Here is an 11,734-nt window from a genome sequence, read left to right as displayed (position 1 = left end):
TTGGTACAGACATTGGGGAAAATAATGGGATGATTCATTAGGAAATTTAAAATGGGGCTAGAGGGGCTGCTCGGTGGTTAGAAGCACTTTCTTGTCTTACAGAGGAGCTGGGTATAATTCCTGGCACCCATTCACCCATGGTGACTCACAAGCATCTGTAACCCCAATCCAGGGTGTTCAATGCCATTTTTTAGACTCCATGGGGACTAGACACACATATGATACACCGAAATATATGCAGGCAAATACTTATATGTATTTTAAAAGGATTACTTTAATTTAAAAACATGTATACACAACAAAATAAAATATAGCTACCAGAGAATCTAGACTTCTTTCTTCTGGATCAATGAAAGCAAATGAAATTACCATCTTTTCAAGATGTATGGAATCATGCTCTCTGTTCTTTAGCTCATCACAGTTAAGATATGAAAACAACCCTACTATCTACCAGTGGTCTAATGGATAATGAAAATGTGATGTATATTTGTAAAAGAATATGATTGAGTTTCAGAAGAAAGATCTTGTTGTATGTTACTATATGATAAGCTAAAAGGACATTATAATAAGTGAAATAAAATAGAAAGAAAAACATTAGCTGGCTTATCCATCATTTTTTTTAAGTTAATGCTCTGTAGTTGTTTTCTCTACAGGAAAATGACAGGAAGCTCACCAGGCTTATAAAACTTTGAAGAAACTCTCAAGACTCAGAGGCTCATGAAAGTTACATGACTCATGGGTCCCTCTCCAAGATTGTTGAAACAATAATTTCTCAGGAAGAGGAGACCTTTCAGTAGTATACCTATTGAAATAGTATACACAGGGAACTCCAGTAGCATGGATTTCACTAGTTGACACCCATGCTTGAGTGAATTCTTCAATGTTACAGCTTCCTTTGAGTCACCCAAGCTTCTGCAATTAACTCCAACAGAATCACTGGTTCACTAATTTGCAGTATGGGTGAAATTACTTCTTTGGTTTATCATTGCTCTCTTTGTGGGAGTGAATAAAAATAGGCTTTACAGGGAAAGTTCACACAATAATCAAATACACAGAAATAAAACAGAGCAGACAATGGGTAGTGAACCGAGAGGAAATTGGGAGATATAGCTCAAAGGATTTTCGATCTCTAAGATGGGCAAGTCTAGATATCTAATTACAAAACAGTGAGGTAGTCAATAAAAATGTATTCTGTGAGATATTTGTGTCCAATAAGTAATTGTTAGTAATCAGATCTTCTCTAATCCAAAAAGAGATTAAAAGTATCTTGTAAGATGAAAGGCACATTAACCTGTTTTAGATACTGGTGACCTTACTTCCTCTATGGAACCCATAACATCCTTTTATGAGTCTAAAATACATGCAATTAATTTCATTTTTAAAACTAACAAAGTATAAAATGTAACCATAAAAAGAAATGGCAAAAGGTATGTTAATATTCTACCGAATGCAAGAACGTTGCCTCTAACTACCTGTATCACAGTGGAGAGTCTTGGGAATCACTAACTTACTCTGGAGTGACTTGGGATCCATGCTCTCTGATGACCAATTAGCTACTGTCCTGGATGAGAAGATCCTAAGGGGTGTAGATTTCTATGGAAATGCAATTTCCTTCTCACAGGATAAAATTTGTGGAAAGCCATAGATGACTGGGTGCCTGAATACACCAGTGGCTTCTTCAGATTTCTTGAATATGAAATATGTTTCTACTAATATAATTGAATTGCTATGTTCTCTGCAAGCTTAATAATAAAACATAATAACCACCAAACAATTTTATTAAGTTCTGTTCTGCATCCAAATAAATACCTTTTTTCTATTATGTTACACAGATGCTTGAATTATTTAGACCTTGATAAACAAAATAAAGAAAAACCCACATTTATTTGTGTACAATATTGGCTAGTTCTCTGAGCTAGTAAATATAAAATATAGAATCTTAAGTAGCAGCTAGCTGGATAAAATTTAGAGCAAAATAGGGCATATTTAAATTACGAATTTCTATTTAGTATCTGGGCAACCTGAAAATAATAACACAAAATAATTATCTGGCACTTGGTCTCTTAATAGATATAACTAATATGAGGTAGGAATTAACCTGTATTCCACATTTAGATAACTAGATGTAACAACACAGAGTGTTTTATAGGCACAAGGCTTGAGTTTATAGAGAAGTCTTACATTAAAAGTTCTAGACTAGGTAACTCTGTAAAGACACACTATTTGACCTCTTATGTAAGAGTAGGTAATTCAGAAGAACCTAGAACATTGGAAAGAATGTCCCAGACAAAACAGTGATATACACTAATTAAGCTGATGTTTAATTTATTTTCTAGTTTCTCTAGTCTCTTCTCTTTCATGAACATTATCATCTCCCCACCACCAAGCAGCATTTCTGAGGCGCATTGCACAGCTGAGGAAATGATGGCACATACCCCTCCCATTACAGACTGCCTCCCTAATATTTTGCATGCTGCCTCAAGTAGAAAAGAAATATTCATATCTGGCCTCTAGGTGCTCCATAAAACACCATTAATTATTATTTCCTTATGTTCTCCAAATATCATAGAAGGGTATCCCCTTCAATAGACCTTAAAAGGGGTCCTGAGTTGTAAAGGGACATAAACAAGATGGAAGGACTTAGAAGCATAGGCATCAATGCACGTCTTGACTTTGTTTCATAGGGCATTCTGCATGGCACCATGCTAGGAATCTGGAAGGCACTGCCATCATGATACGGCTTCTCTGCCTCCCAGGATGGCCTAGGACTGCCTCTTTTCTGCAAGAGAGACAATATCTATTCTCCAAGCACTATGGTAGAAATCACTTCTCGCTCTTTGTTTCATAGGGACTATAGACACTAAACTACAAAGCATTTCAAGAGATCTCCACTTCCAACTACAAAGCAAGGAAGCACCAAGCCCATGAGGTCTGCTGATGCTCATTTTGTACTAATTGCTTTGCAAGGATAGGATGAGCCTGTAACTCATGAACTGTTAATCCAGACTGTGCTGGTCCTTTGTTCTTTTATCCCAAGTCAGTGGCTCTCCCTAGCACCTTCCACAGAGCCAGCCACCTTCACGTCCTTGTTCCTCAGCATATAAATTAGAGGACTGAGCATGGGGGTGATGATAGTATAAAAGAGGGCAACTAACTTCCCCTTACTCTCAGAATAGCTGCCCTTGGGTTGTAAGTATGTGTAGATGGCTGCACCATAAAACATAGAAACCACCACGAGGTGGGGCCCACAAGTCCCCAGAGCCTTTTTGCATCCTGCCATTGACTTGGTCTTCAGCACTGCCTGAGCAATGTTTGCATAGGAGCCCAGAATTAGTGTTACGGGAAAAAATCAAGATTACCACTCAGGCCACAAACATTTTGGCTTCTGTTCCTTCTGTGTCCTCATAAGCCAACTTCAGGAGAATAGGCATCTCACAGAAGAAGTGGTTCAGTCGGTGTCCATAAAGAGGCATTGCCATCATGAGGCTTGTCTGAATCAGAGAGTTCATGAATCCTCCTACCCATGAAACAATAGCTAGTGAGAGGCAGAGAATGGGGTGCATGATGGTCGTGTAGTGTAGTGGGAGGCACACAGCGGCATAGTGGTCAAAAGCCATCACCACCAAGAGCACACTCTCTGTGGAGGCCAAAGCACGGAAAAGGAAGAGCTGGGCCACACACCCTCCGTAGCTGATAGTTCTGTCATATCTCTGGAGGTTAATCAGAAGCTGGGGCACAATGCTGGTGGTATAGCACAGGTCTAGGAAGGACAAGTGACAGAGGAAGAAGTACATGGGTGTTTGAAGGCGGGCATCCAGTTGTGAAAGAATAATGATGGTGGAGTTGCCGAAGAGAGTTAGGGAATAGAAAACGGAAATGAGGACAGAAAGAAGGTGTTCCAGTTGAGGGAAATCAGAGAAACCCACCAAGAGGAAACCGTGTCTAAAACTCATGTTGAAACTTCCCATAGCCTTTCACGTGCTTCAATTACAGAACACAATTCAACGCCTGCTATGAAGAACAGATAATTAATTGTTCCAGATAATTCCAAAATACTCCAAAATCAAGCTTTTTCTTCTCTGCTTTGCTAGTTCAGTCTTCAATTCTTACCTTTTTCCTCTTCAGACTGGAAATCACAGGACTGCAGTATTGTCTTTGGTTTAAACTATTATCATGATCTGTATATGTCCTGAATTTCATCTAATTCCCACAGTCCCATGAATGTCTCACTGTCTGGCAGCAGAGATAGTGTCTTTCCTACTTTCCCACAAAGATGTTAAGATCTAACCCAGGAATGGGTAATGTTAAAGTTCCTTTGAAAAATATAAAGAATAAAATATAGCATTATTAGTCCTTATCAGTCTATTTGGCTCCTCTTTGGTTCACTTGACAGTGTTTCGTGTAGATGAAGACCCAGGACTAACAAGGATGAGGACACAATTTTGCCTCCACTGCCCTATTTCCTCCATGGCTGTAACCAGAAGCTCTGCTCTGTGATCAGCTGCCCAGTCCTTCTTCTCTTGCTAAGTCTAGTGAACTTGAAGGCTAATGAGTCAAGGATACCAGGAAGCCATTTGGACTCCATCATAGACACTGTCGTGGAAAAGATAGAGAAGTGTGAATGGTACAATAAGCATTAATTCACATGTAGATAAATTAATACATCAAAACTACTTATTAACATAACAAACACATTTGTTAGATCTTTGTGATGATATCAGAGGTGTCACTGTTATGAGGTTTTTTATATGCATACTTACAAGTGTATAATATCAAAGTTGGCCTTTGCGTGGCCATCATCTTAGAATGGCATGGTGTAGTTAGAGTCCTTACCATGTCCCTGGGGATCAACTCTAATCCTGACCAGCTGAGCTACCTTTTCAGGCAAGTTCACTTCACTCACTTCTGTGAGTCTCAGTTTAGCTATTATGAAACAATTAAAACAAGGTTTTAAAAAAGATTGAACCTCATCATATATTCTTCAAGCTATTAAGAATATGCTACCTGAAGTCTTTCAGATATTTAATTTTTATTGAGATGTATAAATTATACATATAACTGGGTCCTGTGAGGCAATTCAACACACACACAGAATATACACTCACAGAAGCCAGGCTCCTCTTATTCACATTTTACACTTGCCTTTCCAAACTCTAGTGACCAGTGCTTTACATTTAGTTTATCGTCTTTACCTTCCACATGAGAAAGATCATGAAGCTCTTGTCTTTCTGGGTCTTGTAGCCTTTGTCTGTCTGTACCATTAATCTTGATTGTGCAGCAAGGTCCGCTTCATTAACCACTGAAGCCCCATCTCCAAACACAGTGTCTAGAGAATGAACAGAACTCAACAAATATTATTAAATGAATTAAAATTCATTCTCCTCCATGAGACCACACAAATGTCATAGAAATGTTTGTTTCCTGAGTGACACAAAGGGAATAAACACTCATTGTTTCTAACTTAGTGAAATAACGTTTTGACATTTTAACCATTCCTATTCTATATTTTATAAATGATGCTGTTCATGAATATAGCTATGCTTAATATTAATATGATTATATAAATGAATCAAAGCTTGGAAACCTTAATAAAGTGATGATTTAAGGTAATATTAAACAGTAAAATAATGAACTGAGCTTCAAATCTTGAAGTATAAGGAGGATGAGACTCAGCATAAAAACCTGAAGTCCACATAACAGAAAACTAATCAGGGAGGGAATGTATTCACCAGAGACTTAGCACAGATGAGCTGTGCCCACTGACTGTTGAGTCTTATCAAGACTAGACAAAACTCTAATAAGTACCTTCTTTCACACTTGGAGGGCAAGCTGAAAGTCATTTCTTCAGCTGCTTGTGTCATCTGTTCCTTGGCTTTCTGCCAGGGAATCTCTGACTAGTGCTAAGTGATGACTGATTCCCTGTCTCCACTCCTCACCACCTGTTGCCTTTCATTCCTTTGTGGCCATGAATTCCTTACTCCGATTGATATATCTATTATTCCTTGGCCCATTGTTGCAATCATTTTTTGTTAATATCCTTATCATTTTTCTTGTTGATATCCTTAAGCTTACCAAAGTAAGGTCTACCCAATTATGGAAGAATGGGATATTTTATAGGCTCCGTCACTAAAATCAGGCTAATAAATTCTGCAGAAAAAAAAAATTCAAGTGCCTGAAGCAGTACTATTAAGAAGTCATGTTCTTGCTAACGTATGTCTTACCTCTCCTTTTCATTTGGCTACTTATCTATAGAATTTATCTATTATCAGGCTGAACAATTTTAAAAACACCCTTTCCCCTTCATCCCAGTTTCCTTGGTCACCCTCTGCTACTTCTCATCCTTATAGCATCTGACATGTTGAGTAGCTGTCTCCTGATGTTCAGCCCTTTCTCCTCCCTTCCTGGATGTCTTCATCCTTCCCTATCATCCTCTGTCACAGTCTTCTTTACCTGTACATAGTTGACCCTCTTCTATTCCCCTGTTATAAACTCTTCCTGGAAAACAGCACCCATTTCAGGGCTTGAGTCAAATTCACTCTGTTGATTATACCCTAATATGCCCCCATTCCTATCTATTGTGAGAAGATGAAGTGCCCATATGACTGTATGGCAAGGAGCCTTCAGTTCACACCAAAGCAGAAAAGAATTCTCCCAAGAAGCAAGAGTGCTAAGCTCATACACTGACATTTCGGATTAGATAACTAGATACGCGGACATTTCAGACTTCCACTGTTTATTTATTTCAATCTTTTTATTTTATATGTATCTAAATTTTTGACACTTTGGGGACTGACTGACCGTAAAGGGACTTCCCTTTTCAGGTACAGAAATTCTCACAGATAGCAAAGCACTTTCTTGTCATATGTGTGTGTGTGTGTGTGTGTGTGTGTGTGTGTGTGTGTGTATACATATATATGTATATGTATATATACATATATATTTATATATATATATATATTTCATTTATATATATGAAATCCAACCACTTATTCTCCTGTATGCTTCATCTCAGGGAAGCACTTCTCAGCTATACTGGCCACTGGACCAGCCACTACACTGACATTTTCTGTGAGCACACCCTACATGCCACTCCATCTACAATAGCATTTCTCAATCAGAGATGAAATCATTCATTTTGGGAAATTCTCCCACATGTATAAATATTTCTGTTGTGTATTGAGGTTAGGAGTGGTGCTATGCCCTTTACAATGCACACAGCATACTATCACGACCACATACATATGAATTATCTAATCCGAAATGTCAGTGTATGAGCTTAGCACTCTTGCTTCTTGGGAGAATTCTTTCTACTTTGGTGTGAACTGAAGGTTCCTTGCCATACAGTCATATGGGCACTTCATCTTCTCACATATCACTTACCATCTGTGACATTAATTTATGACTTTTAGATCCATCATGACAGGGCTTATGAGAAACAGAGCTATGTCTGTCTTGTTCCTAGAACAAGGACATGAAAACATCCTTGGTGAGAAACAGGTGTTTCAAATTATGTTTTTAAATTATAAAACCAAGGTCATGTGCACATGCTTGATGGCTTCTGTTCACATTTAATTAAAGTCCTGTACTATGAAAGGGACAGTAACTGCCCTCTGTTCTTCTCCAAAGCCCAAACTCAGACTTTCAAGGGTAAATCATAACATAAGGAAACTTGAGAAGAAGGTTCTTCTAAATATAAATAATATAACAGACTAAATATATACTACCTGGAAAGCAACTGGACTTGTGGTCACTTGAAAGCTTCCTGCTCATCCAGAACGTGAGGGCTGGAGAGATAGCTCAGAGGTTAAGAACAGTGGCTGTTCTTTCAGAGCCTGAAACTTTAATTTCCATTACCTTGTAAAATGTTCTAGAATTTGCTCAGTAAATTGGGGTAGCATTATACTCACATGTGACACTCCATATTTTCTCCTTTTAAATTGTCTTTTCAAAACCTAAACACATGTTCCTAATCCCCTTGACTAAGTTGACTTTATATTTATAGATTTGACACAGTTGCTTTTCAACAACAGAAAGACCATTTATGATCCCTGCAAATAATAAAATTCTTGAGAACAAAGGTCACAATTAAATTTCTCTCAGTTTTTTCAATGCCATTCCACTACATCTTTGATTTTAATAAATAGAGTCATATTCAAGCGAGAAATGTCAATCATTTGACTAAGCATAGGAGGTTCTACTGACTCCATGATTGGTAGAGCCATCCTTGAATCAATCAGTGTTTGGTAGCACAGGCTCTTCCCTTATCTATGCTTTCCTACCTTTGCATGTGCTTTTCTCATGGTGTGTTTTTCATACATTTTAAATGATAATACAATTGCATTACTTTTCCCCATTGTTTTCCTCCCTCCAGCCCTTTCCAAGTCACCTCCCTCCAACTCATCTCATGTGCCATCCTCAAATTGGTAACTTCTTCTCTGATTATTATTGTGATGTGTGTGTGTTTGCACTTGTGTGTATGTGTGTATACTCTATTTTGTCTGCAATTATAACTTTTTATTAGTTGATAGAAGACTCAGCTCACCATCAAACCTTCTTAGGCACCACTGTATCCTTTTGTGCATGCTCCACCGTGGCCTCCTCCTCCTCCTCCTCCTCCTCCTCCTCCTCCTCCTCATCCTCCTCCTCCTCATCCTCTTCCTCCTCCTCCTCCATAGACATAACTGCTGCTTACTCCTCTCAGCCTTCTCATGCTAAAAACCATCCAACATCTCACTCTATTCCACATCTTTCTTATGACGTGGGTTTTAGGGTTCTATCAGGCTCTTAGCAAAAACAACCAGCATTTTCTAGCATTTAGTCGGCTCATTTGATCTCCAAAAGGTGAGCGAACCAATCCACATCCTGTTTACACACGGACACCTCGTGTGGACCTTGGTCTCCCCTCATGGCTCCCTTCTTGTCTACTCCCAGAAGTCTTCCTTGATGTGTCATCAACAGCTCTGACTTTGCCTCTACTCCTTGTCACCTAGCTGTGATGGATGTGCCTTACTTTGCATGTTATTGCCCTGGCATCAGAGAAGCTAAATTTTGCAAAAACGCTATTAAGACAATCTTTACACTTAATGAGGTAACCAAGATGTTTATCGAATTCCCTAATTTTATGTAACTGAAAAGTTGGTAAAAAAAAAATATATATATTGTGCAACCTGCTATGTATGCTTGACTGGGAGGACAGAGAAAGACTCAATTCGTGTGAAAGTTGTCTGAGATCCACCTTTCCATACTCAAACCAGGGACACAACCGAACCTTGCATAACTGCCTCATGCCATGCCTGATGTTTTCTGTTTCATTCTGTGGAACAGAAATGCCACTGAGTCATTACCCACCCATGACTCCCTATGCCCTTACCTTTCTGGATTCTATTGGCACCAAAGGTGAGGTGAGCACTCCATGACATTGTTATCATCTACCAGCCAAGGAAAGCCACTTGTTACTTCGGACCTTATGTCATCTGTAAGGTGGAGATCTTCAGAGAGAGTTATAGTCTGGGAGAGGTTGTGATAATAAGTGGTTTCTTCCTTGAACTGTGGAGGTTGCTGAGATTCATAAGTTAGGGCAAGGAACCACCACTGCCCCTGCACTACCTCACTCAGGCTAAGTTGGACCAAGTGGTTGTTTTACCACCACGTCAGCTATCATCCTAAAACTGAGCCCTTCGATTCTATCCTAGGGACATGGCCCCCTTTAAAATTCACAAAAGGGAGAGTTTATGAGCTAAATCTCTAGAGGCCTGTAGGCCCCAATGAGGCAATTAAAATTAACCAACAACCTTCTGAAGATCTCAATCACAGGCCTCAGTTTTTCCTATTCCCCATATACTCCTTAAAAATGACAGATTATTATTCACTATTCTCACCAAACTCCAAAGATTATGAAATACTAGCCCAAAACTGTCTCACTGAAGTTAATAGGAGCTGAGCAGCTGCTGCCTCTCCTTTTGAAAGAGCATGCTCTGTTTCCAGTGAACAACGTCTCTTTAGATACCTCAGTCTATATCGTGCAAGCCTTTTGGTTTTCAATCCTGAGATTTTAAATTATTTACCATATTTCTTTCTTTCTCTTTTCTTCCTTTAGTGTTTATGTGTCTGCGTGTGTGTTTGTGTGCATGCGTGTGCATGCATGTGGTGTGTGTGTGTGTGTGTGTGTGTGTGTGTGTGTGTGTGTGTGTGCTAGATTGGATGCCAAAGGACAATTCCCAAGAGTGTGTTCTCTCTTTCTGGCATATGGGTCCCAGAGATTGAACTCAAGTCAGGTTTAGAAGCAGATACATTTATTCTCTGATCCCTATCCTGAACTCTTAAGAAGAGGACAGAAGGAGCTGGAGAGATAGCTCAGTGGTTAAGAGTACTGACTGCTCTTCCAGAGGTCCCGAGTTCAACTCCCAGCAACCACATGGTGGCTCACAACCATCTGTAATGAGATCTGATGCCCTCTTCTGGTGTGAATGAAGACAGCTGCAGTGTACTTATATACTGTACATAAGATAAATAAATAAATCTTTAAAAAAAAGAAGAGGACAGAAAAGAAAGCCTGGAGAATCAAGGACAACCTATCAGACTTGAAAGTAAAGTCTGAAGTCCTTGTCCAGCTCACAGAACTTCTCTGAATCTGTGTACAAATGTGGTCACGCAGCATGATTTAATGTCTTGGTGAAGAGAACCACGCCCTTACACGGCTTTCAGCTCCTTCTTCAGAAACTGCCCTTTGAGCTTCAAGGCCTTCTCCTTCACTCTCACCTTCACTGCCACAGGGAAACTCATCTTCCATACAGAGAGCAGCTTCTCAAAGACTGAGGGCGTGTACTAACTTTGTGCAGTACAGTTTATATATAAAAATAATGTAGACATTTTAGTGCACAAGTTCTGTGTGCTTAAGTTTGAACTGTACCTTAAAGAATTAAAATTTAACAGGAAGAAACCATGACTGGTGAGATATTTTTAATATGTCTGTTTTATACCTTACCCTTTCTGATGCTTGCTTATATCTTATATTTAATTTTGCCACATTAAGTATTTTTTCTTTTGTTGCCCACTTTAATACCATATACATATACATATACATATATATATGTAATCATTTTGCTTTTGTTTGTAAATTTCTCATGTGTGTTTTAAGATTGTTCTGCATGTTTCTCCAACAATGTCACTTGGTACTCATTACTGTTCTTCTTATGCATAATTCACATACTTTCCCTCTCCTCCCAACCTCTTCCTTTTTCTATCTTTCTTATCACCTCATCTTTATACTTTACAACCATAACTTGACATAGCTTTAACAACCTCTAAATCCTATGCTATTAGCAATATCCTAACTTTCTCCTTCCAGATACATTTTCACTCTGGTATATTTCTAAATTAATACAATGCTAGTTTGTATCCTCCGCCCTCCTTCCCTTCTGCTCCTAATTAAAATCCTAACACACTCTGCATTATCCTTGTCAGTTCAATCTTCACAGTTTTTGAAGCTCACTGGGCCATTGTTGTTAGTTGGCTAGTATGGTACTTGCCTACTGAGAATATCCAACAGCGGTGGCTGTCTGGCTGTGTTTTGGTACAGTTTCTTCAACATTCAAAGTCTTCGAATAGCAGTAGGACTACAGCCTGCCAAAGTGCAGGCACAGACTGAGCTTTCCGAATGGTGCCTAAGCTTAACCACTGATATGATGTTACGTTAACCTAAGAGGGTTAGAAGTACTGTGCTAATGCAAAACTC

At 39.0% G+C, this 11,734-nt stretch overlaps 1 pseudogene; it reads right to left on the bottom strand.

The window, feature by feature from the left end:
- Nucleotides 1–3,027: 3,027 nt before the first annotated feature.
- On the bottom strand, nt 3,028–3,968 carry LOC116077604 (annotated as a pseudogene).
- Nucleotides 3,969–11,734: the final 7,766 nt, after the last annotated feature.

The sequence above is a fragment of the Mastomys coucha genome, unplaced genomic scaffold (assembly GCF_008632895.1).
Source record: "Mastomys coucha isolate ucsf_1 unplaced genomic scaffold, UCSF_Mcou_1 pScaffold5, whole genome shotgun sequence".
Taxonomy (NCBI): Eukaryota; Metazoa; Chordata; class Mammalia; order Rodentia; family Muridae; genus Mastomys; species Mastomys coucha.
The sequence above is the reverse complement of the archived record's forward strand: the minus strand, read 5'-3'. Positions and strand labels throughout refer to the sequence as shown.